At 39.3% G+C, this 26417-nt stretch overlaps 2 long non-coding RNA genes across 2 annotated transcripts in view; both read left to right on the top strand.

Moving 5' to 3' along the window:
• Positions 1–9689, top strand: part of LOC148405633 (uncharacterized) — a 10553-nt gene extending 864 nt beyond the window's left edge. The window contains exons 2-3 of the long non-coding RNA XR_015864258.1: positions 1311–1416; positions 9629–9689. This is a non-coding gene — a long non-coding RNA (uncharacterized LOC148405633). The remainder of the gene's footprint in view (positions 1–1310; positions 1417–9628) is intronic.
• Positions 9690–12039: 2350 nt separating this feature from the next.
• On the top strand, positions 12040–13689 carry LOC148405632 (uncharacterized). The gene is made up of 3 exons (XR_015864195.1): positions 12040–12245; positions 12330–12386; positions 12956–13689. It is a non-coding gene; the product is annotated as an uncharacterized LOC148405632 (long non-coding RNA).
• The last annotated feature ends 12728 nt before the right edge of the window (positions 13690–26417 follow it).

The raw sequence follows: 26417 nt of genomic DNA, 5'->3' as shown, positions 1-26417 counted from the left end.
AAGCTGCTAGCTGCAAAAACATCAGTCAGCGCTCATCTGAAGAAAGAGGCCGTTAATATTGGGTGAATGATGCATTAAGAGTCCATAAACTGGTCTCATATCAGAAAACACAAGCACTCAAGCCATAAAACTGAAATTATGTGACGCAGCGGTGCGAAATAAAATAGAAATATGCATGCATGTGGAATGTACTACTTAACGCTTACATATAGTTTCAGCCAAATGTAAGATTTGACGGTTCACAGAAATACAAGAAAATACTCAAAATATCATTACGTCACTCTAAAAATGTGGAAGCTTTTCCCTGATTGACCCAAACTACACAAGCTAGCCGCTTGCTTGCATTATTAGCGCAAGTCTCAACTGAGAGACGAAATTGTGGAACGTGAGCAAGCAGATATTAGGCGTCACGAAGCGGCGGCGTTTTGAGCGACAGCCTAATGTGACGAGAGCGGCGGCGTGTGAGGGACAGGCGTGGCGCGCGACGGAGCAGCGAGGCCCGCGGGGGCTGATCCCGGATCAGGAGCCAAGAAGTTGGCTCGGTATCCCGCCTCCCAAAGCGCCCCGTCTCCGCCGCGTCACTCTCGCTGCCGTTGGCTGGCCTACTTTCGCCCTGGTCTGCCTGTCCATCAAATGACATTTATGTGCATTTAGTTTTTTTCTCGCTGTTAAATAACATTCAGGCGCGATGGATCTTTTTTTTTTCCTTTCCTTGTTTTTCTTTATTCGTTAATAATTCAGGCCCGGAAAGCAGTTTGCAATTGGAAATTTGCTACGAATGCCTGGAATAAATTGTCAACTATGAATATCCACAAAAAAGAAGCTAATTCTTAAGTTAGCTAATTTTGGTTTGCAGCGACTATTTTTAACAGTCATTTTGGTCAGTTCAAGGAGGCGGCCCCAAAGCCAGTTTCTATTATCGACATAAATGGAGGTAGACATCTCTAATGAGTCGACCCCCCCCCAAAAAAAAAAGTCTTAAAAGGGGCCATAACATGAAAGGCCAAAACTCCCAAAGTACTATTTTCCTTTATTGATGTATTTCCAAGGGTTAATGCTCCCTCACACCGGCCCCACCCGTGCAGATAAAAACAGTTTTATTTATTAGCTACAATGTTTTACTGTAGAAATGTTGAGGTGGTTAAAATTTGTGTGTGGGAGCATCAGCAGCAAATAATTCACCCACGGGCAAAACTATTGTTATATACTGGGTCCCCACAGGGACTGATTTGATAAAAGGAACACGTGTAAGTGAGAATGGTATAGCGACGCTGCTTTTAATGACGCCTGTTTTTATGCTGTTTGAGTAGTCTGAATCAACCACCAGCCTCGTGAGGACGAGCAATCAGGATGATGGTTGGAGGGATGTTGCGTGGCCCGCCGCTTGAGCTCCAAGATGGCGCGACAAAGCAAAAGGTGATGTTTTACTTCCTGGTTAGAAAAATCATAAAACTCATATTTAAGAAGAAATTAAATTGCCAATTTGCCAAATGTAATTTATATGCACATGGAAAGTACTTAAATATCATGTAACAGCGCCTTTAAGGACTCATGTCAGCCATTTTGATTGGAGGCATCAGTTTCGCCATTCCCATTCGTCTTTTGAACAAAATTTAGCTCCAAGAGTCGGTTTCATTTACAACACAAAACTTCCCAAGTATGTTTGTATGTACACCCATATATGTACTAATGTTTCAAGAATTTTACAAAGAAGAACTTGCTCGAGACCTTGTCCTATCGCTAGCAAATTTGCACCACCTGTACAAGACAGATGGACGACGCAGAATTGAGGAAACATTCAGTTTTCCTGACCGCACGTGGGCGTGAAGCTTCATGGCAAAGTTTCACCACTCTCCATGAAAAAAAAAAAACCACCAATAATTCATATTCTTAAGTGTGTGATTAAAGTCTTCCCCTGAGGAGCGTCGTAAAATTCCCACAACTTTTATTTGATATGAGAGGTGATGCGAGTGCAGGTGCGCTTCACAAGTAAGTGAAGAAACATTAAGACGGATGAAAGATGATAAGAGGAAGTGATATGATGGCTCATCAGCTGTTAGAGTGTAGGTGGACTCACGGGCAGAACTTTTCACAGCAAACTTGAAAACATGTTGTTCGCTGTGTGCAGCCTGTGGGCGCTTTCACGTCATATTCCATGAAATGTATATCATTTCGTTGGCGACACGCACACACGCACTGGAAAAAAAAAAAAAACTGTTATTCTCTCTCCCCATCAACACCCTAATGCACACATGCAAATATTATGCTAATGATATGTTAATTGGCGGCGTAGCTGCAAAGCAGCCCTGCTGTTCAAATGACTGGTGAGAAAATAGGTGGGGTCAGTCGCAAGCTGTAAAAGCAGCTCGAAACACAAATAAACAAAACCCTCGGGGATTAGCGGAACAAGGGCCAGTGATAAACGGATGAGCGGAGAGACAGGGAATACAAGGGGGTGCCGACGAGGCGGGGGGGGGGGGGGGGGGGGGGGACAAGGGAATCGGCTCAGGGATACGGAAACATGAAGAGGCAGAGGGACGCGGAATAAGTGCCGGGAGATGGGCGAAGACGCTCTAAGAGGGATTAAAAGGGGACACGGGACAACATGAGAAACGGGCCGGAGGTAAAACAAATAGAAGGGCATGCAAAGGGGTTAGAACAGGAAGTAAATAAAAGGATGGAGACATAACAAATGCAAATGGAGGCAGGATTAGGAAGGGGAAAAAACAGGAAAGATGACGCTAAATCGTAAATCGGTGGGCAGAGGCAGAAGAAAGTCAATAAGGAAGCAGAGACTGCCATTATAAAACCGTTAAAAAATTATGCTTTATTGATAAATATTTTCAAGACTTAACCAATTACTAAGAAGGACCAAAAAACGCTATCAGTACTTTGTGCTTTACTGCAAAGAAACATCCAAAATTGAGCGGAAAAAATGTATAAAATCTTACCCCGTTTCTATTTGATTGTTTTATTCACTCTTATGATCTGAAAAGCTATACAATGAAGGTGTTCTGTTCTATCAGCTGTTCTCAAATGAGGGTACCACAGGGGGTACGCAAAGGCACTTCAGGGGGTACGTGACATTTGAACAGAGCTTCTGCAGGTATCAGCGAATTTAATTTGATGCCTTTTACACCAGCGACAGATTTGTTTTCACACTAAGAGTAAATCAACTAGCATGACGAAATGTTGCGCTAAATTTCATTGCAGTGAATTTAATGAAAAATCCATAAACATAACACATGATGTTGCAAGAGTCGAAAAAGGAAACAAGAGGAAGAGCACAGAAAAAAGTGGCGAACCACCGATTTAAGTAGTGCATGTTTTTGTGTGAAACTCTAACCTAACACCTAACCCAAAAGTTTGAATCTTTCACCCCCTATAGAATCGTTCCACTAAAACTTGCAGTTCCAACGTATTTGACAAAAATACCCAACTTCCTGTTTGACTGCTTCAAGGGTGATCAAGACATCAGTGTGAGTGGAAGCACGTTCTCAGGAGATTGCGATTCCTACTAGGTTGGACTCTCCCGACAGCTCGTGTTGCGAGAAATAATTGTTTGGAGTATTGAGAGTTGTGAAACATTACAGTGGGCTAAATAAATAAAGCACCCAGTGGGTTTTCTTCAGAATCTGTCAGGGGGGTTTGCATGCTTTGGGCCTGGAGCGCTTCTGTTGGTGCGGCGTAATGCGCGAGAGCTCGGCGGGCTCTGGCAGGAGCGTTGCTATTTGGAAGCCGCCGGTATCCCATGCATGCCAAGCAGCCACAAGCCCCCCCCACCCCCCCACTCTCCTCAAAAACAACCCCCGCCGGAGCTCCGGTGGCTGCCAGCTCCTCAGACAGCCCACCACTGACCCCTCCGGGCCGGGAAACTGTCGTCCGGCCAAGGAAACCGACAAGTCCGGCGGGCCTCCACACCCCCCCCCCCCCCCCACCCCCACCTCCCGCTAAGTCTCGGAGATTGTCTCGTTGGCCCCTCACTTTGCCCCTGGAAAGACAGAACGAGGGGGCTTGTAATTTGAATTCCATCGCCTCGGTCGCTTCGTTTGGCTCCAAGATTTAAAAGCCCGTTTATTTGTCTCTTAGCTTTGGATGCTTCTTCGCCGCCACAAAGAGTTCCCTGCACGCGCGACACGGGTGCCAAAAGCCGCAGCTGACAGCCATGTGTCCTGACAGTTGACTTTGAATCCCACTTGAGATCAACTTGCTTTGTTTTGCACATTATTTTCCTTTTTCCAGACGCGTCGGACAGAAAAAAAAACTTGTCAGCACGCATTTGTAACCGCGTTTGCACCAGCTGGCTTCGTCTTCCTCATTCCCCCTGGGCTGGGATCGTTCTGACTTTTGGCAATTGGGACAAATCCGGGACAATCCAGCTGGATACAGGTCACTCCAGAATTTCTAAGTACTATCTAAAATTACTTTCTTTCTTACTACATTTTGATGAACAACTTACATATCAAATACAGTGGGCCCCCGGTTTACGAACTCCCTCTTTTACGAACTTTTCATCTTACGAACATGGACCGCGGCGTTTTTTTTGTCCCCCTTTTGTCTTAAGAACAATCCAACATGCCGGTCAATGTGTCCGTACTATTTTTGTCGCTTTGCTGCATCAATAAAATCGATTGCTATCGCCGATATGCTATTGCTCTTACAATGTCACAGTCACTGTCTCAGTCACGGTGTCAGCCACGGAGATGCCGATGCTATTGGTCGATTGAGGTCACAGTCCCGGTCTCACTCACGGAGATGAAGATATGCTATTGGCCGGCGTCACGTCAATCACAGAAATGCCGATATGCTATTGGCCGAACACCTTCATCTAGCTTGGTGGCACGAGCTGGTCGGTGTGTTGTGAAGACTTTGCAAACTTTATCTGTTAGACATGGCTTCTAAAATTGCAAGTGGCGGTAAAGGAAGAAGTAAGAGGATGATGACAATAGAAACCAAGCAGGAGATAATAAAAAAATACGAAGGAGGCGCATGCATAGTTAACCTTGCTCGTGAGTATGGGCGTAACCGCTCGGCAATCTTCTAAGGGCAAGACTTTCCTTGCCGGGGGACGGACCTCGCTCGACAACAAAATGGAGAGGCTTCTTCTATTATGGATTAAAGAGAAGGAAATCGCCGGTGATATGTTCTCGTTTGAGAAAAGTTCTCATTTAAGAAAATAAATCAATAGATTCTGCGGGTTGGTCTCTGCTCCCCTCCGCCTCCACCCAGCTCAAGTCACGTCGCCCCAAAGGTAAATGTCATTTTTTTCTTTGTATATTTATGTTATTTAATTTAACTGTACAGTAGATTGTTACTAATTTTTAATATGTGCATAAAGTCGTGATATTTTTACCTCAGGTTTTTGCACGCATTCTCTAATTAACATAGGTTTGGATTGCCCGTCATACGAGCAATTCGAGTTACGAGCGTAGCCGCTGAACGGATTAAGTTCGTAACACGGGGGCCCACTGTAGATCCTGCTGTATTTTGGGGATTATGAAGCGCAAATTTTCCAATATTCTTCTTTTTTATCATATTAATGAGCCTGAAATGACCAAATCATGACAGTGAAGCAGCGAAAAAAACTAGAAGTATCATAATAGCGAGGGATTGAATTCGGAACAGCTGCTCTGAATGGTGAGGATAAGAAGGATTTCCTGGACGGAGGTGTCCTAATGGCGTTAATGTCCGTTTGCAGATGCCCCATTAGTGCCCCTTCGCCAGCCCCACCGCGGCCACGCCATAATGGCCTTGGCTGGCTTTGGTCGCTAGTCTGCACGTAGCGGATCTAGCACGGATTTATTCTGATGTTCTCGGGGATTACGCCCTCAGTGATCTGTGTATTACGAGTAGATTTAGGTCCATAACTCCTGAAGATAAGTCAGAGAGAGAGAGGGTTGGAGTGATTGTTTAAATGGCATTTTAGCCACGAGTGCAATTCAGGACGATAAAATCCTCAATATTGTATAACGGTGGGCAATTATTGGCACAAAGCTCGCTTTTAATGATTTTATAGACACTCGACTGTAACCTCATTCTTTGCACGGTCTCCCTTGTTTGTAATTGTCCATAATAAAAGGATTGATTGCAGAGTAATGGACGAATAAAGAGAATATTACAAAGGAAAAAACATAAAGAAATAGAGCAGTGGAATATTGAACACACAATAACCAAGGCTAAGGGACATAATGACAACAATAAACGAACAAAGACTGAAAGGCAGCAGGGAACTAAAAGAGCAACAATCTAACAGCTAGATAAAGTCTTTGGCAGTTTTCAGGGGTCCTTCAAGAGAAAATTCAGGCCCCAAAGAAGGTTTAACTTATCAACATAACCTTTGGAAGCTGCGACTACCAAGAGCAGAACCACAAAAAAGTATCGGTAGCCCATGTTCACAAAGATGGTGGGCCATTTTGGTGTGAAGCAACCATTTTTGGGTAACTGGCAATTTTCACGACTCTTAAAACAAAACTCAGCTCTGAAGCCGTTTTCAAAAAATCCTGGTCGTCATGTCTAACATAAGTATACGTACAAAAAAAAGGAAGTCAGCCATTTTGAAGAAGTTATTTTGGCAATGTCCAAGAGTCCTCAAAGAAAAATCATCCCACAAATCCCATATATAGAGATATGATAAATCCCTTTTTTTTCCATATTAAATGAATGAGCAACTATTGCATGGTCTTACTATAATGCCGAATTATTATTTAAAGTAATATTTTGTGGGGAATATTACCGTTTGTTCATGGATATAAACGCTTGGCTTGGGAAAGGCCAAGCCGCCCCGCGCCGAGCTTCTTTACAACGCCCCGGAGAGCCCAATCGTGACCGCAAATGAACACAGGCCCATAAACACAGACGAAGCTTGACGCTAACACACCAACTCGCCAGAACACTCCACTTCTGTGGGATAGCTTGACCTAAAATGATGTTTGCGATGTCAACATTTATGCAGTTCCTATTGTTTGATAGCAATGAGTACAATGCCTTAAATCATAAAACTGATTTACAGATAATATTCATTTCAATACAAATCCCTGGCACAAAAAAAAAAATGCTAACGAGCTAAACGCATACAAGGCAGCACTATATAACATGGTAATTTTAGCTAGCATGTTATCCACAATAACAAGTTGTTGGATCAACAAACCAACAAATTTCGGACATATTATCATTAATTACAATATTTTTACAAAGTACAACTTACAGAGATGCCAGATTTCACAGAGACACACCAACGTGCATGTCAATTACAGTGATTGCTCTCAACTCAAGTCACGTAGTCCTTCCTCAAGACAAAATGTAATACCAACAGCGGCCAGAGGTGGCGCCAAAAAACAAAGATCAAACCAAACAAGCAACAAACGTTTGAACTGTTTAAAGGGTAAACTAAATCAGTTCCATTGCTGGCCGGTATCAGTTGATCCACGGACCCTTACAGGGCTGCGGACCAGCGGTTGGGGACCTTTTGTTGATATTTTCCTTTGTCAATCACTCAGTCTCAAAACGGAGCCTCGCGCCACTGCGCCAACTGTCTCTTAACGGACAAGTACGCCATCTCCAAGCTGTTTCAAAAATAAACACGCAGTGTGCGCGCAAGCTCGCTAAAGTGTCAAATCTACGGAGACGGCGCCAGACAGACTTGGTGTAGACTATGCTATTTTTTTTAGTGTGCTGCAAACTTTCAAAGCATCGTCCTCTTTTAACTGCAATGCAGACACAGATTTTTTTTTTTTTTTTTCAAAGGACGCTGACAAACGTTGACGTTATGACCTCGGCTAACGCGCTTTTCTTTTGTCGGGTATGGCTCAAAAATAAAAATGTATCGGTTTCTTTGTCGGAGGCACAAAAGAAAATTCCTGAAAGAAGATAGACCTTGTGACTGGTGGAGCCCAGAAAATGAACAGACACAAACCTGACCTTTGAATTCAACCACCTCAAACAATTTTTGCTTTCACGCAGTCGGAAAAAACGTACAGAAAAAAATCGTTACTTTTACCGATCCCGTGTTGCTAGCAATGACTAATGTACAACACCGGTGGTTTTATTCGAACGATAAATCGGGTTCAATATTCACGATTGTGTTGTTTCCACTTGTCCAGCTGTGTCATTTTTTTGGGCCACCTGCTTGCGATTATTTTAATTTCAAATGCATAAAGCTCTTAATTTCACATAATCATCGGTTTTAACGAAATTATCAGGTGCTGTGCTTCCATATGAGATTGATGATCTCAGCCAAACAAGTCATTGAATCATAATCTATATTTTTTTTGTGCATTTTCTGCACCGTCGTTTGATTCGGAGATTATTTTAAAAAACAATCAACGTCTTAATCTATAATTAAAAGCCTTAAACCACCCATAGAAAATGCCCAATCAGACCCCATCTTAATTAATATTTTGATTTTAATATATATGAGTTTTTTTTTTTTTTAATCAGAAATGGCACAAGTGGAGCAAAATTATGTGCGAGATGGTAACTTACCCAATATTCTAAATTGATCAATTTTGAATAACCAAATACACTTAAAATAGTATAAAATTTAAAAAAGACTTCATTAGCGATCATATCATTCTTTTCATATGCTTTTTTGTTAATCGTATGGATGTCATATTTAACACATTTATGCTTAATTGATGTTGCATTATATATTTTACGACTTTTCATTATATTTTTTAAACACATTGTGACTTTACGTTATGTGTAAAGTACTGACATCCAAGTCAATCCTTACATTGCTTGTAAATCTTAAGATTTGATTTATCATTCATCTGATATATATACTGTATATATATATATATATATATATATATATATATATAGTATTTAAGGATACAAGTTTATGATATGGATGTTTGTTTGTTTGTTTTTAAACATACGTACAAGAAATAATAACCAATAAATGGAATAGAAACGATACCGGTGTTACTTGCATTTAACTGGTAAATACATAAAGGGTAAAAAGTGAAAATAATCGGCAAATTTTAGCAAGTTTGCCGATGGTTTGAGGGTCTACAATCAGCCGATTAATCGGACAGGCTTGTAAAATAATTTGGGGATTATATGTATAATATAATATATATATATATATATATATATATATATATATATATATATATATATATATATATATATATATATATATATATATATATATATATATATATATATATATGTGTATATATATATATATATATATATATATATATATATATATATATATATATATATATATATATATATATATACTTAAGGATACAAGTTTATGATATGGATGTTTTTTTGTTTGTTTTTAAACATACGTACAAGAAATAATAACCAATAAATGGAATAGAAACGATACCGGTGTTACTTGCATTTAACTGGTAAATACATAAAGGGTAAAAAGTGAAAATAATCGGCAAATTTTAGCAAGTTTGCCGATGGTTTCAGGGTCTACAATCAGCCGATTAATCGGACAGGCTTGTAAAATAATTTGGGGATGATATGTTCAAATGTATTTTCATCCAAGTATTACAGAATGTAATATGTAATTACAATGCAACATTGATCAACTTAACGCGTGGATTATTGACCCATTTATCAATATCATGCATGCATCACGTCTTAATTGCCTATTTTCTCCTCACAGAGTGGCTCATGTGTTCCAAGGCCATAAGGGGAAGAACGCCGGGGGTGAGGGACCACACAGGAGCAAAGAAACCTCAGGAGGGTGGAAAAGGAGGAAGGAACGATGGATGCGCGTTGACACTCGGTATTTCTGCTAATGTGTCTTTAGGAAAGCCATCGCCCGACTACCCGTCACCCCTCGGTCGGGATTCCGGGGAGGTTGGATCCCAACCAGGACCCATCTAGCCCGGTCGTGTTGTCAAGTAAAAGCCCGTGGTGGGAAAATGAGCTCGAAGATTCATTTAGATACACACTCAAATGACATCGGAAGCCAGTTTCGATCTGAGCCAACAGATTAGTAAAAGGCAATGCCGGGAGCAAGTCAATGTTTGGACAACGCTGGACACCATACGAGAACATCCGTGACCGTGAAACGATGTTGTGTAAAACATTGGTTTTAAATGAAAGTCATAATTAGAAATGGATCAAATATAGAAGCTTGACATCCCAATGGCCAAAATGTATACAATGCACCAAATAGAAGGATAATTGGGGGCCAAATGTGCACAGCGGCTGTAAAAGGAGCTAAGATGAATAAGTGGATAAAACTCAAAATATAAAATACTGGACATAAAAAAATAAAATGTGTTGATTTGTTTGGCGTATTAAAACCGTAATACTTTTCCATTTTTGCCATATTCTCTATTTCTGGGTGTAAAACATGAGATCCTGTTCTTTAATGGGTTAAAAATAAAAAACAAGCAAGCCTATGGGACAAAGAGCTAGAAAGTTTAAATAGGATGTTGAAATAAAAAGTCCAATAATTAAATAACTAATTACAAGAAATCTAAGAATAGTATTTGTACTTTATTTCCCACTGTTATACAGTAGGGTGAGTGTTAGCATTGCAATTGCCTCCATTTTTTTTCTTCGTGTCTAAACAGGAAGCACAATAAAATACACGCAATGTGTGTGCGAGAGGATGTTGGATGTGTCCCCGTTTTTGCACGCCGCCTGTTTCCTCCCCTCCGCAAATCTCGCGGTGACATTTGGGAGCAATTTTGAAGTGCGCCCGCAAAGGTTGTCAAGGGATTAATCTCCTCTCACGCTGGGGCGAAAGAAGCAAGAAAAAAAAAAAAAAAAAAGGCTTCCTTCAAGAATTAAACACAATTTACCCATCAAGACAAGTCTTTCAGGACAGGAGACAAGCATAAATAATATCTCCTCGGTCCAGATTTGCTAATTTACAAGCTAAGCATCTCCAAATGTTATTAACAGCAATGACGAGGTTAGCAGAAGGCGCTGTAGGGAATGATTTGTTATCCGGGCCAGCAGCAGCCGGGAAAGAAAAAAAGCACATGTTGGAGTGCTCAGATACAAACAGAGACATACCTGACACCCCCCATCCCCCCCCCCCCCCCCCCTTTTTTTCATCCCTTCCTACTCCCACAATGCAACTGCGCTCACCTCGGGCTGGCAGATCCTGAACTTGGCATGGCCCTCGCTAATGTTCTACCCCCCCCCCCCCTTTCTGTTTCTTTTTTTTGTTGTTTTTTTTTAACTTTCCTCCTCTTCCGCTGCTTTCCGTGTTTCTTCCCACTCGAGGCTTCAAACATCAAATGGAACATTTAGGAATCTTGGCATCACGTTCAGATGTTCAGTTGAAGTGAACGGAGACATCTGTGCCGCGCCGCCGAAAAAAAATGTGGTTTTGTCGTTTGTGACGATAAGCAAAACAGTACAACCCAGATATTTGCGAATGTCTTAATTCGATTCGATACAAAAGAAAATCGGGCCACTTTAATGACGCTGAAATCAGAATAGAAATTTGAAGTCCAACAATAGCTCTAAATCACAGGTGTCGAACTCCAGTCCTCGAGGGCCGGTATCCTTCATGTTTTCAAACCTTTTCCCTCAAAAAACGCCTGATTCAAATGATTGGGATCATTTTAAAGCTCTTGCCGAGCTTGCTAATGAGCTAATCATTTGAATCAGGTGTGTTGGGGAAAGAAAACTGGAAAACATGCAGGATGCCGGCCCTCGAGGACTGGAGTTCGACACCTATGCTCTAAATGGTTTCTCGATGGCGAAATTAGATTATCAATTACTTGTCGATTAATTGATCAACTTTGACAGGTTTAAAGTGGTTAAAAAGGGCAACCTATCAATTATTTGTTCGGTATATATATATATATATATATATATATATATATATATATATATATATATATATATATATATATATATATATATATATATATATATATATATATATATATATATATATATATATATATGTAACCAGGTGAACTTACGTTTTACCGTTGGCTAACAGAGGGGGTGGGAACAGCGGTCACGGAAATGCCGCGAGAGCGAGTAGCGCGCACGTGACGCAGACCCGGAAATAGAGTAAAATACCCGCGAAGACTGACGGTCTGGGAGGCATCGTGTTAAGTGGAATTGTAATTCCAATCGTGCCTCGATAGAGTTTAAGTTCATCAATACATTCAATTACAATATGTTCAATAAGACGACGAATCTTTGACGATAGCGTGTTATGGAAATGAAGTTTTTACAGTGGAAGCTGGTCTGGAGGTTCACTGTTTTGCTTTGAGAGTGGACGTACGCCGCGGCGCAGCGTGAGTAATTTCGAACCATAAAATGGGGTGTAGAGTCGCAGTAGATTTGTGTAAAGTTAACGTGTTACCGTTCATACTTTTCAGAAGGGAGATTGTCCGTTGCCTTCTGAGTGCACCCGTGAACATTGGAGAAAATATGAAGTAAGTGTATTGAACAGTTCAGTTTGTTTGTCATACATGTGACCATTGAAGCTCAGTGGCTTGAATTGTTATATATATATATATATATATATATATATATATATATATATATATATATATATATATATAATATGCACACAGATTGGCATTGAAGTCATTTGGACTGACACAAAACGTGTTAATCTTGTCAGGGATACAAATAATTTTACAAATCATTAAATGGCCAACATTTTGTATAGGCAAACGTCTTTTGCAACTTTGTCGTATCCCTCACAACCAGATGGTAGCAATTCAACACATAAAAAGTCCCAAACTAGCAAAATAATGTTCTCCTTCCGATATTCAGTCAAAGTGTCTGAGGCTCTTCCAAAAATGTGTTTGTCACTTCGGTTTCGGATCTCCCGCCAAATGTTTTGGTCCGATTCAAACCCCCCCAATCCACTAAATAACAAGGTGCCTCCTGAATTTGGAATGCTGCACCTTTTTTTCTAAGCTGACAAGACGCTAACACCCCGCATCTCGACGCCCTTTGTGCGTGTGTGCGCGCGCGTGTGTGTGTCTTTTCTCAGGGAGAATATTTTTGATCTTCGCTGGCTGTTTATCTTGCCGGAACAGGAGTCTCCCGTCACTCCAGCCCCTTTCTGATCCTGACAGATGAGTTGAACCTGCAGCCCGCAGCCACCGAGGGGAAGAGAGGCAAGGAGGGTGCTTGGCGTGGGTTTGTGTGCAAGAGAATGAACAGATGGATGCATGGAAACAGAAATAGGGGTGAAAGGAAAGGAAGGGAAAGAAATGGAGGGAAGAGTGAGGCTGCTTAGCCTCACCTGCCAGTCTGTGTTAGCGGGGATGAGCCAGAGTTCTTGCTTCTGGAAGCTTAGTGTCAAAGGTGGGACTGCGGGGCTCTGTCTGACACGTGTGTGTGTGTGGGGGGGGGGGTGCGTAGGGGCGTGTGTCTTCGTGCCCAGTAGGGGTTCCCCCTGCACCGTTCCCACTTCGCACCTCCTCGCAAGATCACCTCCGTCTGTTGCCGTCACTCGCGGGAGATGACTTGCGGCTCCTCGAGGAACCGGCCGAGACGACGTTAATCTCCATCCGACTCATCGGATGATGTGTTTGTTTAGAATAACAAGTTTGTTTCCAAAACGTTCCCGTCATTTCTGTTGTGAGCGCGTGAGGAAGAAATACAGGGATGACACTTTTGAAGCAGCCGGAGTTGATCATGTGACCTGTCATAAGAGTACTTGAAAAGACTCCGGCTCCGGTGAACGCAATTGTGCAATTGTGTTACATCCAAAAACCATAAATTGCTCAATCCAAATGCATATAAATAGATGTGTATAATATAGAATAGAATAACTTTATATATGCATACAATACATATTATGGCTGTGTATTAGAAAGTTGTGTTTAACTGGTCAGTTGCGAATTATCAAAATTCAAGGGTGTGATTAGCATAATTAAAAAGCGTTTGACAGCCCATTTTACAGTATACTCATATTTTACACACACACATGCATATATATATATATATATATATGTGTACACTGTACATATATGAAAAATAAAATAAATAGTAAACCTAACAAAGAGATGTTCATACACTATTATGTAGTCGGGAAATCATTTTAATATATTAATACACATTTATTTATTATTATTTATTTATTATATATATTTATATATATATATATTTATATATATTATATTTTTATATATATTTATATATATATATATATATATATATATATATGTATTTTTATATATATATATGTATTTTTATATATATTTATATATATATACATATTAATATATATATATATATTTATATTTATATATATATATATATATATATATATATATATATATATAGACCTGCCGTTTATATATATATATATATATATATATATATATATATATATATATATATATATATATATATATATATATCTATATATTGTACATATACACTGTACATATATGAAAAATAAAATAAATAGTAAGCAAAGACATGTTCATACACTATTATGTAGTCGGGAACTCATTTTAACCGAATTGTGTTTAACGCTTGTACAGTATGCCTGTGGGCCTTTCTGAGCGAAGGCAGCTAGGGGGCAGTTCACATGAACATACAGTAGGTGGAGAGCACAAACACAGGGCATAGGGGTCTTTGCTATTTGAACCAGTCTATTGAACCGGGGTAATTGGGAGCACGACCGACACGACACGCTGCATGTCAGGACCGAATGCTATTGGCGTTTGGGACCGCCATCCGCTCACCTAAGCATGCAGTCTTTCATCCGTTTATTAACATGAGCCGTCCTCACCTCCTGAACCGTCCATTCACTGCTCGCCGAGAATGGGAAGGAAGCTCAATTCATCCGGCGACGGATATCTTCGCCGAGAGGTCTTTTAAGAGAATGTAGCCTAAGCGAGGGGGGGTGGGTGGGGGGGGGGGGGGGGGGGGGGGGGGGGGGGGGGGGGGGGTCGCAGCCTTCGCCCTGGCCTCGGAATGGGAAAAACGGCAGGTCTTTATACAAACCGAATATGACATATCGTCCCAAAGGAAAACCTTGACTTAGTCACCTTGTTGTTATATCCAGCAGCTGTACAGTAAATGCGGAATAATTTCATTTTTAACCCGCCCAAATTGTTTGAAAAGGTGTTTGTTGGCAGATATTTGATTAGAGCGCTCGCGTCTTGTTAAGTGGTGAAAAACGCTTACAGGCCCACGACCTCTCATAGAGGGAGCGACGCTACCTTGCCGGCTCTGTTCAGAAAAGATCAGCCCAGAAGCTTTTTTTTTTTTCTTTTTCATCTCCATGCAGCTATTTACTTGAAAATTGTGTTTTTCCTTTGTAGTCGCCAATGTTTTTCTGCCCAGCTCACTCTCAAATCAGAGATTGTTGTTGTGCATCAGTCAAAAGTTTGGAAACACCTTATTTCCAATACAGGCCTTAAATTGTTAAATTTTCACAAAAACTAGCAGCAGGATTAGCTGGCTGGATTGCACCATAGCTATCGTACAATAAATCTTACCTTGATCTGCACACTTTAAAACCTCTACTCCATGTAAGATATTTTACACATTTGACTTTTATTTTTATTTCATGCCTCAAACATGGCCTTCCTCCAAAATGATGCAATGAACGTATAATTTTTTTAGTGAGGTAGCGCACCTCATGCATTTTAACTGGACGAATAAATAAGATCAAAATTTATTCAAATCGAACCTTACCTGGTTTTTAATTTTCTCTCTGCTCATTCATATTAAAAAATAAGTAAATAAACGTGCTTGGATGCAGCACCTCCTCTGGCCGTCCCAGGTATTACGTATTCATGAAAGTCCTAACCATGCAAAACAAATGCACAAATATCTAACGAAATGCCTTTTAACGAGATTCAAAAAAGGCAACACTTGTAGTGGAACAAAAATCACGTTGTGGGGGGGGGTTGCAAAAGCGGGAGACTGCGATGGAGGCAACGCGTCTCGCCACCAAGCTGACAGGGAGCAGGCTTGACATTTGGCCTCTCGTAATTAGTCAAGTGCCAGATTCCGTCCCGCTAAATCTGCGCTCGGCATCATTATTCTCGATGGTGTTGACTTTGCCGCGTCCCGTCCACTTAAGCCCTTCTCAATGAGCGGCTTCCGTCCCCTTCCCATCACCAAGATTCCTTCTCTTGTCCGTAAATATCGCAGCCAAAATTACATTACAGTTTGGAGCTTGCCTCCCCCTTAATAATTGCTTGCCCTCAAAACACAATCTGCTTTGGCAATACATGAGATGCTATGGGAGTTAACAGCGACAGTGAGTTGGCAGAGGGAGCCGGGCGGCGGTCTTGGGGGTGGGGGGAATAAAGTGCGGAGGAGAGTCGGAGAGGAAGCGATCACATGCAGACAAGCTGGAAAGCAGCAGACAGATGCCGCCGCAGCAAGCTTGCCATCCATGTAACGGAGATATTTCAAATGAATACAAGAAAGTCACATATACGGTCCGCACCGGATTATACGGGGCACCTTCAATGAATGGCCGATTTTAAAACTGTTTTCATTGATAGAGCGTGCCGCATTATAAGGCACATAGGATAGAAGCTAGAGTAGTGGCCAGGGTTGCGCTATGCATCCACGAGATTTACAAAACTGCTGCCGAATTTTAAAATATACACAAGAATGGAAAAATGTGGAAACATTTTGCTTTGATTCGCTGTGTATTTTTTTTGTATTTTATGTTAACCAGTGTTTTTTAAGCCAAAGTATTGATGAAAAGAATTTTAAAATGATTATTTTGTTGTGTGCTCTTTATAATCATAGCATACGTTTTAATCTAAAATTTCTATGTTTTACTTGCTTTCAAGTGTCAATTTTACTTCAATTAAACTACTATGTTTTACTCTGTTTAGACCGAAACCAAATCATCTTTTTAGAGTAAAAATTCTATCTTGGTCTTTTTTTTTCATTCACAGAAACCTGGTATTTTAATAGGGGTGTGTAGATTTTTTTTTTTTTTAGCCCTTGTAGACATGTCGATATATTACAAATATTGTGCGATACAAATTATGAACCACGGGGCAAATAAATTAACAATGATTGAGACTTTGTCTTACCTGAATGTTAGACCAAATGCATTGTTTGTGAACCGCATTGTTTGTGAAAGAATACGATAATATTATTACAGTTCAGTTTGTTCAGGCATCCCTGATTTATTTACCTTTTTAGGAAATAATTATTGAGTGAAATCCCAAGCAGTCACCAGTGCTGCAATTATGATTGACATTCATGCTCCAATGATGTCATCAGTCACTTTAAATTAATGATAGAGTACCTTAAAAAAAGCATGTCAGAAAAAGAGGATAAATATGTAGTTACAGTGATATGAATCGCAAATTATTTCGATTTTTAGCACAGTGCAGGTTTTTTTTTTTTTTTTTTTAATTGAACAATATGAACTTGGAGAGCTGGGTTTAAATGACAATTTTAGCAATGAGTCGTAAAAGGCATTAATATTCAGTAGCGTTCCATCAGCTGCATTGCCAGCCTCTCTGTCAGCGCCAGGTGCTGTGAATCACTAATGTGAGCGTTCACACTTTTCGAATGTACACAAAACTAATGCTCTCCTTTCAAAACGCGTTTATGATCGGGCAGAAAACAAAAGCACAACTTGTGTAACATCACTTATCCACTGCCTTCACTTTATCACCCGCGCTGGGATTGTTGGAGGAATGTTTCAGGGTCAATGGAAAAACGCTTAATGTTCTACATGTCGTTTTGGATAAGAGACTTGGGAAAGTGGACATCTTTTGGGATTTTCACTAAAGTAGTTTACATTGTTGCAGCTTTAATAAAAGAAAATTATCTTCATAAAATATATATATATTATATATATATATATATATATATATATATATATATATATATATATATATATATATATATATATATATATATATACCACTACTTCTGTTAATAATATAAATATAAAATATTTTTAAAAATAAAAAATATAAAAATAATAAAAATAATAAGCTACTCTAGATATAAAATATCTGTACAAATGCTATGAAATAAATATTTTTTATAAAACTAGTAAACAAAGTCAAAATATTATTACACATTTTTAGTGACATTTTGACCTCAATATCTAATCAGTAGATTTAAAAAACTAATGTTAAAACTATTACTTTAGTATTAAATAAACATATCTTCATATATCTATCTATATATATATATATATATATATATATATATATATATATATATATATATATATATATATGTATGTATGTGTGTGTGTGTGTGTATATATATATATATATATATATATATATATATATATTAGTGCACAACAGTAACATTTTCCATTATTAATTATAATTTAATAATTTTTTATATTTTTATATTAACTATATGTCCATAAAAAAGATAAAATCTTTAATAATAATAATAATAATATAAAATAAATAAATATAATCATAAAAGATAATAAAAAAAACTTGGAGTTTACTAAAATACACAAATGTGTGTGGCCTCTTTTTTGGTCTTGCACTCTATAAATATTCCATCAGTTAAAAGTAACACTAAAACTAATACAAATGACACAAAGTATTTCAGAAAATAAAGATTGATATAAACTTTTAAAACTTTAAAATGTTTTAAAGAAAACAGGTTTAAAGACTCGCAGACATTCATTTGGAATTAAAAAAAAAAAAAATCACAATTTTTCCCAGCGCTTCAACCACCCAGCGTCACAATTTTTTTTTTTTTTTAACTTTTTCCTCCAAGCTCCTTTTCTCTTGCCGAAGTGTCGGGGGGGACAAAGTTGCATCTTGGCGAGCGAGCGCATCACAAAGCGTCTGCTAATCTGAGAGATTGTGACAGGGGCCCGCTTCCGCTTTAAACCCGCCTGCCATTAAAAACGCTAATCCTCACGGGAGATGACGAGCGAAGGGGAAGGGGTGTGTTGGGGGGGGGCGTAAATATCAATAAAAACTAAGAAAAATGTGGCATGAGACCCTCATACAGTCCATTTCGACCCCCCCTATCCTTGCATGGGGGGGATTGGACTGGTAGCTAATCTCCGTCGCCGTTATGACAGTCAATTAGCACAGAAGAATATAGTTGGACTGCTTAAAAGTAAACGTGCATGGATTCCTGTGTGAGTGGCGAAAAAAAAAAAGCGCGGGGGGGGGGGGGGGGGGTGTACTTTGTGTGTGTCTGTGTGAGTGGAGATGTTCTATAATGACAACTATCTCTCTGTCAGCTCCCCTGGAGAGCAGATGGGACATGAGCCTGCCAATGAGACAAGAAGAAAGAGTGTGTGTGTGTCTGTGTGTGCATCAGTCATGCATATGCACACACACACACATAAGTGCGTGCACGTGTGTGTGTGTGTGTCTTTTCTGTACATGCTGCAGCTTCCACATTTGGACGATTTGACGAGTGAGCTGACAGCAGTACATTTTGTATGTGACATGAGTCAGAGGGAGCGATGCACTTGCGAGGTGTTGTTTCCTGTACATAGTGTTCAACGTACATGTAGCTGTTCAACTTCAGTGTACATCAGTCACATTTTCCAGAAACGACAAAGTTTCCGCCAATTACTGGCCAGGATTTCGCTCTATTTCGGTCTACTTTTGTTTTTCTCACTTTTTGGAGGGTTTTTACTGAGATCAATAGTGCCAATAATGAATGATCTAAGAGCAACAGATGGATCATTTTTTGGTGTCTGCCGCCGGTGCCAATTTCCAAAAAGTTTTTGCTCTTCACTACAAGACAGATTGCACTTATTTTCTCGTCACTTCATTTTATGGACTTTTTTTTTTTTATTCCTTTCGAAGAACTGCAATCTTTTTGTCATGTTTCATCATGTGGTAGCATCAATTAAAAATAAGCCATAGATACGTGCAAATTTGTCATGAATTTAATGTAAATGTCCTTAAATCATTTTTAACATAGATTAATAAAGTCAATTCACTACATAAAGATGAACAATAGTTTTGCCTCGACATACAAAAAAGGTACACTATTAAAATATTTTTTTCTGTATTTCACATGTTAATCAAGCCACCCTCAAACGGTGCAAGAATGTGTCTATTTTTGTATAAAATCCACCTAAATTCGAAGAAAACCGATGAAAACTACCTACTCAAGTCAAATATTTGAAATCCCTTTCATTTCAAAAGGTCTCAAACACCATAATAGGCAAAGAAATTCAAGCTATTAATTTTGTCATAAATGTTCAAGAAGCAGAATTCACATCCTCAAGATGACTGTCATCTACGAAGAATCTAAATTACAAAACATACCCCATTAGTAATGCCAACGACTTAGCTGTTGGCTGAAACTATTCCGGCATTATTTTAATAAAAGAATTGAGCAGACTGAACCATCGTCCGAGTCTACGCAATCATAAACTTTGACTATTTATGAGAAACTCAACGCCAATTCATACTGGTAAATCATACATTAGACTGAGAAAAGCTGAGGCTTTTGTCACGCATGTGGGTAACATTGCCCCCTGGAGGTAGGATGACGTCTTGCTTGATTTGACATGACATCTGACTTTCCCGCAGCCAACTTTTTAAATGTTACTATCGCCGAGGATCAGCTTAATTAATTGTGGCAGCGATCACCATTAAAATTTGATAAATCGTGCAGCTGTAGTGTGTCCTATACAGAGGTGTGTCGTATATTTGGGGAATTACAATAATTGTCGATAATTTAGCAAATTGATAAATGTAGACGGAAGACGATGCATCAGGTTAGCTCCTCAGCATTCACAATTTTTAACAGCAATATGGAGTTGAAAAATTCAGTTTTCGGAACGTGTCACATCGGGTTTAAAAGTAGTTAGGGAGAAGCATAAACGCCCCACACATAAATATTTTTATCGGCGGTTAATTGACATAAAAATTCAGGTCTGGGGAAACCAAACATGGTTCTCCAATAAAAAAAAAAGATTCAAAGCACAAAAGAGTTTTACGTTTGCCTGTTTGACGTCAAAAACAGATAAACAGCAGCGGGTTTTAACTCGTCCGTGGAGGTTAAGTCTTTGGCTTTTGATAAATCCCTAGAAGGATTTTGTCGGCCTTGAAGAAAAAAAAAAAAAAAAAGAGGAGGAGGTACTGGAAATCAAAGCTTTATCTTCAAACATGCCGAAAATACTTGGGGACAAATGAGTCCGAGTTTGTTTTTGTGGGTAAACCATGGCAGCGGAAGCCATCTCTCAGTCCCGTGCCTCCGGGAGGGAGGGAGGGGGGGGGGGGGGGGGGGGGGGTCAGGGGGAGCCACCCAGGTGCCCTGAACCCCAAAGCAGAAGGCTAAACTGGGCCGCCGGGTGTTCCGCCTGTCCCTCGGATGCGGATCCGGAGGCCGGCCCATCAAAAATAAAAGTCAGCCCGGGGGAGCGGGACAATGGCCAAGTATGCGCATTCATGTGGTAATGCAATCAACATCGCATCCAAGTGGAAGTTACGAAGGCGCGCTTGTGCCCGTAAACCTTGCCGAACTTTACACACACAGGAGTTTTTAAAGCCTTTGGGTGACTGCGCATCAATCGGGGCGGCGTAGAAGAGCGGAACTGAGGAAGAACTTTGCATTGTGACAGGGAAAATATCAATCAATTTATGCTCTCTGTCAATATTTACCCTCCTCTCCGCGTGCTCGAATCACCATATGGCAAGAAATATTTGCGACCCCCAGAGGCCGGAGAGCAGGTCGAGGCCGCGAAACGAGTTGCGCAGCTTCTTTTTGTACTGTCACCGCCAGCGCTTACAATGAGAGAAGCGCGTGTGGGAGTCCGTGCGGCCGGATGATTGATTTGAACCCCGAGCGCGCCGGAGGCAAGAAAAATGGGAAATGTCGGAAAGAAGTCACGTGACTTTCAACGCGTCGATTGGCGTTATTACCCAGAAGTCAATTGTGCGTCGAGTACAATTTCGCAAGGCGGAATAATGACTATTCGGCTTTCAAGTGACGATCCGGGACGAACCTTAAATCCGCCGTGACCCCAATTCGACCTTCCCTCACCTTTATCGTACAGCTGTCCAATATTCCAGTCATTTTTATGCACTGGTTTGATCCATGAAACTGATACACTCCCTTCTGAGATAACTACTTCTATCCCTGGGGCAATGCTAGGAGGTGGGGGGGGTCCAGCTAAAAGGCTTTGTTTTTGCCATGTCAATAAATAAAGATTAGCATCATTTTTTGTTTTTATTATTTCAGGCACAACAATGCACTTTTTTCAGTTTTAGACTAACCTGTAAGCTGTATAAACAACTCCAGATAACAGGTTTTGTTTTTGCCATTTCATTATTTTTATTTTTTTAAAGCACTTTGATGCACTTAGTATTTTTTTCAGTATTAGACTAACCTATAATCTGTATAAATGCCATAAAAAAGTTGATGAAAGTTGATTTTGATTGCTTTTTTTTCTTTTGTTAATGTTAAAATAATAGTTAAATAATAATAGTTAAATAATAATAGTTAAATAGTTAAAATAATAGTTTTGTATATGTATACATTTTTATGGATAACAATGTTATCTATAGTCAGCAAGGCGAGTGGTGGTGTTTTTGCCATGTCAATAAATAAAGATTGGCATCATTTTTTGTTTTTATTATTTCAGGCACAACAATGCACTTTTTTCAGTTTTAGACTAACCTGTAAGCTGTATAAACAACTCCAGATAAAAGGTTTAGTTTTTGCCATTTCAACAAATAAGGATTTGCATCATTTTTATCATTATTTTTATTTTTTTAAAGCACTTTAATGCACTTAGTATTTTTTTCAGTATTAGGCTAACCTATAATCTGTATAAATGCCCCAAAAAAATGTGATGAAAGTTGATTTTGATTGCTTTTTGTTAATGTTTAAAATAATACAGTTTTGTATATGTATACATTTTTTATCGCTAACAATCTTATCTAGGTGAGTGGCGGTGGCGAGAAAGGTTTTTTTCCTTCCTTGTGGGGCTTTGCAAAATAATAACCAAACTATTTTGACTCATTATTTTCTGAAAAATTAATAACCTTCAGACTTTCATTGTCAAAATATGAGTTTTGTTGTACCTCCCAGACAGTGCAAGTGTACAACAAAGTTAAAAGATTGTTTTAAAAAATAATTCCCAGTGCTTTAAATTATAATAATGTATTAAAACAAGAGCTGTGGCGACGTGTTTTTCAAATAAAATCAAATACGTTTTCTAGCTAAATGAATAATTGTAAAATTGTAAAAGTCTTCTATCATTGTCTTGAATCAAAATAAATCATTTACAAACATTAGCTTTTACCGTGGAAAACAATGATCAAAGTTTTTGCCTACCATCTCATTACAGACCAAACAAACCACCAAATCATTAAAAAAAAAATATTATTGCGTTCTCTGCACGTCTTTTTTTTTAATAGTCCTTGAATAAAGGGATAAAAATTAAATCACTTGTATGTAAGCAAAGTGTTATGAGTTATACGTGTTATAGGTCACATTAAGTGTGTTGAGTAGTTTGAAAATGCGGTTCGAAAATGTGTCAGCACTATGCCACCGGTGCATTTCTGTGTGAGTGTGTGTGTGTGTGTGTGCGCGCGCTAATCACCTGTAGGCTGCTGGTCGAGGGGGCTCGTCGAGTGAGCTTGAGTGAGCAGCACACACACCGACGTGCATCGTCGCCAACACCACGCCAGAGCCAAGACTTGTGCGTTTCAAACGAGAAAAAAAACACTTTGTTTACGCTTTAGGGTGAAAGTCATCGCTGCCTCCCCAAACCAGCAGACGCCATGTCGTCAACAAGTAGAGTCAGCGTCTCGCGCCCGACATTACTACTTTGCAAACTTGTCTTTTTGTCGCAAGCCGGTTCGGAAGATGACTTTGAGAAACAGTTTTAGGTTTTGTTTGTTTTTTTTGGTTTCCCCCTGACATGCTTTTAAAAAAAATATATGAAAACATATAGTTCAAAGTCACAAATGGACGCCATCTTTGTTTCTAAAACGCATGTAAAACAATTGCTATTATAGTACTAGCTAATACATTCACAACAAAACTGAAAATTGATTACTTTCATGTTTTCCACTGACTTTCTCGCCAATAATTTTCCTTCTCCGCTAATAGGTACAGAACATCAATTTATTTTTTCCTATTCTTCAGATATTACTTTCTAAAAATCATCATTATACCTAATTTGTGAAAAAAAATAAAAGTTTCACTGACTTGTTTTGTTGACAGTCCCTTCAGCGTAGCTCCATCTAGTGGATGCATAAGGCAACCCCAGCCACTACTGTAGCTTCTATTCTATGCGCCTTATAATGGGCTGTGCTTTATACATGAAAACAGTTTTAAAGTAGGCCATTCATTGAAGCTGCGCCTTTTAATTCTGAGCACCTTTTAGTGCGTAAAATACGGTGCGTCAAATTCTTGGGCAAGTGTCATCGTTAGAAACATGATGCTAATTTTGTCACGATGGCGCCTGAAAAATTTGCGGTTAACTGAAACTTATCAGCGAATCAGAGAAGGGGGATGCCTGAGTAGCGGATGCCATTGAAAAAATGAGGAGAAAGTTCAGAAATAAATGAGTTAAACCAGTTTATTTGAATTTAAATGCTTTTTTGATCAGGATTTCAATAAGCAATACAAGTGTTCTGCCAAATTAGAAAAATGATAATTCAAACATTACTCATTTATAATCAACAACTATCACAGTAGTTTTGTGTAGTTGAGAACCTTCTCTGCCTCTTCCTCGTTGCTATAAACTACGCTACCTATCTCCATGTTGCGCTCAATGCTGCTCGCCATGCTGTGGCGCAACATGGAATTACAGTGAAGGCCCAAAACAGAATTCAGACTTGCCTATGTACTGAGAAAAAAAAAATACAATATATTGGTGGTGCGAATGATGGACCGCGTTCAAAGGGAAATGTCTTTTCTTGTAAATAATCCCGCAGGGTTTGGTAGGAGTACATCTGTGGATAAGGGACGCTTAATATCAGATGCTATTTTTTTTTTTTCCTCTGAGCATCCAGATGATAAGGACACGCCTACCCAAAACGCCCTCAATCTGATCAACACACACACACACACACAGACATCTATTTATTTTTTTTATCATTTATCCTTTAAGTCGTCTGTTTTGTGTGTGTGCGCGTGTGTGTCTGTATAATTCCTTTATTCTTCACACCCAAATCAAGTGGCTCTGCGCGCGGCAGATAAATAGGAATTCCGAAACTCCAATGGTTCATTTGTCATGGTGTGAATTTCCAAGAGTGGAATCTGGAAATAGCTCGAGTGTTCAAGCGCAGTTGCAGCCTGGGGCTCGGTGGCATGTAGGAGGCTTTGGTGATATTTTCTTTTTGCATATTTTCTACTAGGGGGCTTTTTTTTTTTTTTTTTTTGGAAGGAAGATATCCACTTTTCCTATTGCAAAACAGAATAGATGGTATGTGTGTTCTAAGCCGCTCGTCGTAGGAGGCTCGGCCCATTATTTTGCTATGACATTACGGCTTTAATTGAATTGAATGCAATTTATTCTTAAGAAAACTTTTAATTAAGTGCCATATGGACAGATTGCGGAGTAGTGGCCTCCGTGATATTCCCTCGGGGACATTTGCTGCATAATTAAGAATATGAACTGTAATGACACACTGAGATTTCACGGGAGGAATAAAAAAAAATTAAAAAAATAACTAAATAAGCGACGCAGTGAGGAAGCCATTATTACACAGCCACGCAGGTGGTTTGGACGGGTTCTCCGGGGACCGTGGGATCCCTGGAGTGGAACCCAGGGAGTGCGGACATGGAGAGAAGGACGGAAGGAAAATATTCTTAAAAAAAAAAATGGTCAAATGGCCATGACAACCACAAATAATTGAGTTTCATGTCTCTTCTGTTTAATCCAAAAATAGTGGTTGAGTCCAAGGCTGGTCCATTTAGGCAATTAGGTATGGTAAATCCGTTCAATAACAAGCAGTATTCTGGCAAAGACGGAATCATTTTTCAAAATAATAATAAATAATAAATGTTGCCTTGCTACTACTAATAACAGCTAGACTTTTAGTGGAAACCTGGTTTTAAAGCAAACATGGTGAAGTGACATTTGGCTGTTGTGCTGCACGCAGATGTAATAAGATGCTAATGAAAGGGAAGTCACTTTAAAAGTATTTAAAAATGCTTTTTTTCCCTCAAATTTGATGGTCTTTTAAGCAATTTTACTCAGAGTGAATTCACAACTTTTTATTTATTTCATTGGCTTCTAAATGTCTTTTTGCTTGTGTTACTTTAGTCATTTTAAGAGGCTACTTTTGCTCTCTTTGTGGACTCAAATGAATAGAAATGAAATAATTATTAAATGGGAAGTCAACACAAAACTTTTTTTTTTTTTTAACCGCAAGAAGTTCTATACGCTCCCATGAATTTAAACATGGCATTGTGATTAATATTGCCTACAAAATACTAAAAGTGATTACTGAAGGCGCCAGTGTAATTGCAATATGATAAGAAATTTTCTTTTTTTTTTCCAGGCACTTTGATGCCCTTTTTTTTCCGTTTTA

The sequence above is a fragment of the Hippichthys cyanospilos genome, chromosome 22 (genome assembly GCF_059441005.1).
Source record: "Hippichthys cyanospilos isolate Australia breed blue-spotted pipefish chromosome 22, RoL_Hcya_1.0, whole genome shotgun sequence".
Lineage (NCBI taxonomy): Eukaryota > Metazoa > Chordata > Actinopteri > Syngnathiformes > Syngnathidae > Hippichthys > Hippichthys cyanospilos.
The sequence above is the reverse complement of the archived record's forward strand: the minus strand, read 5'-3'. Positions and strand labels throughout refer to the sequence as shown.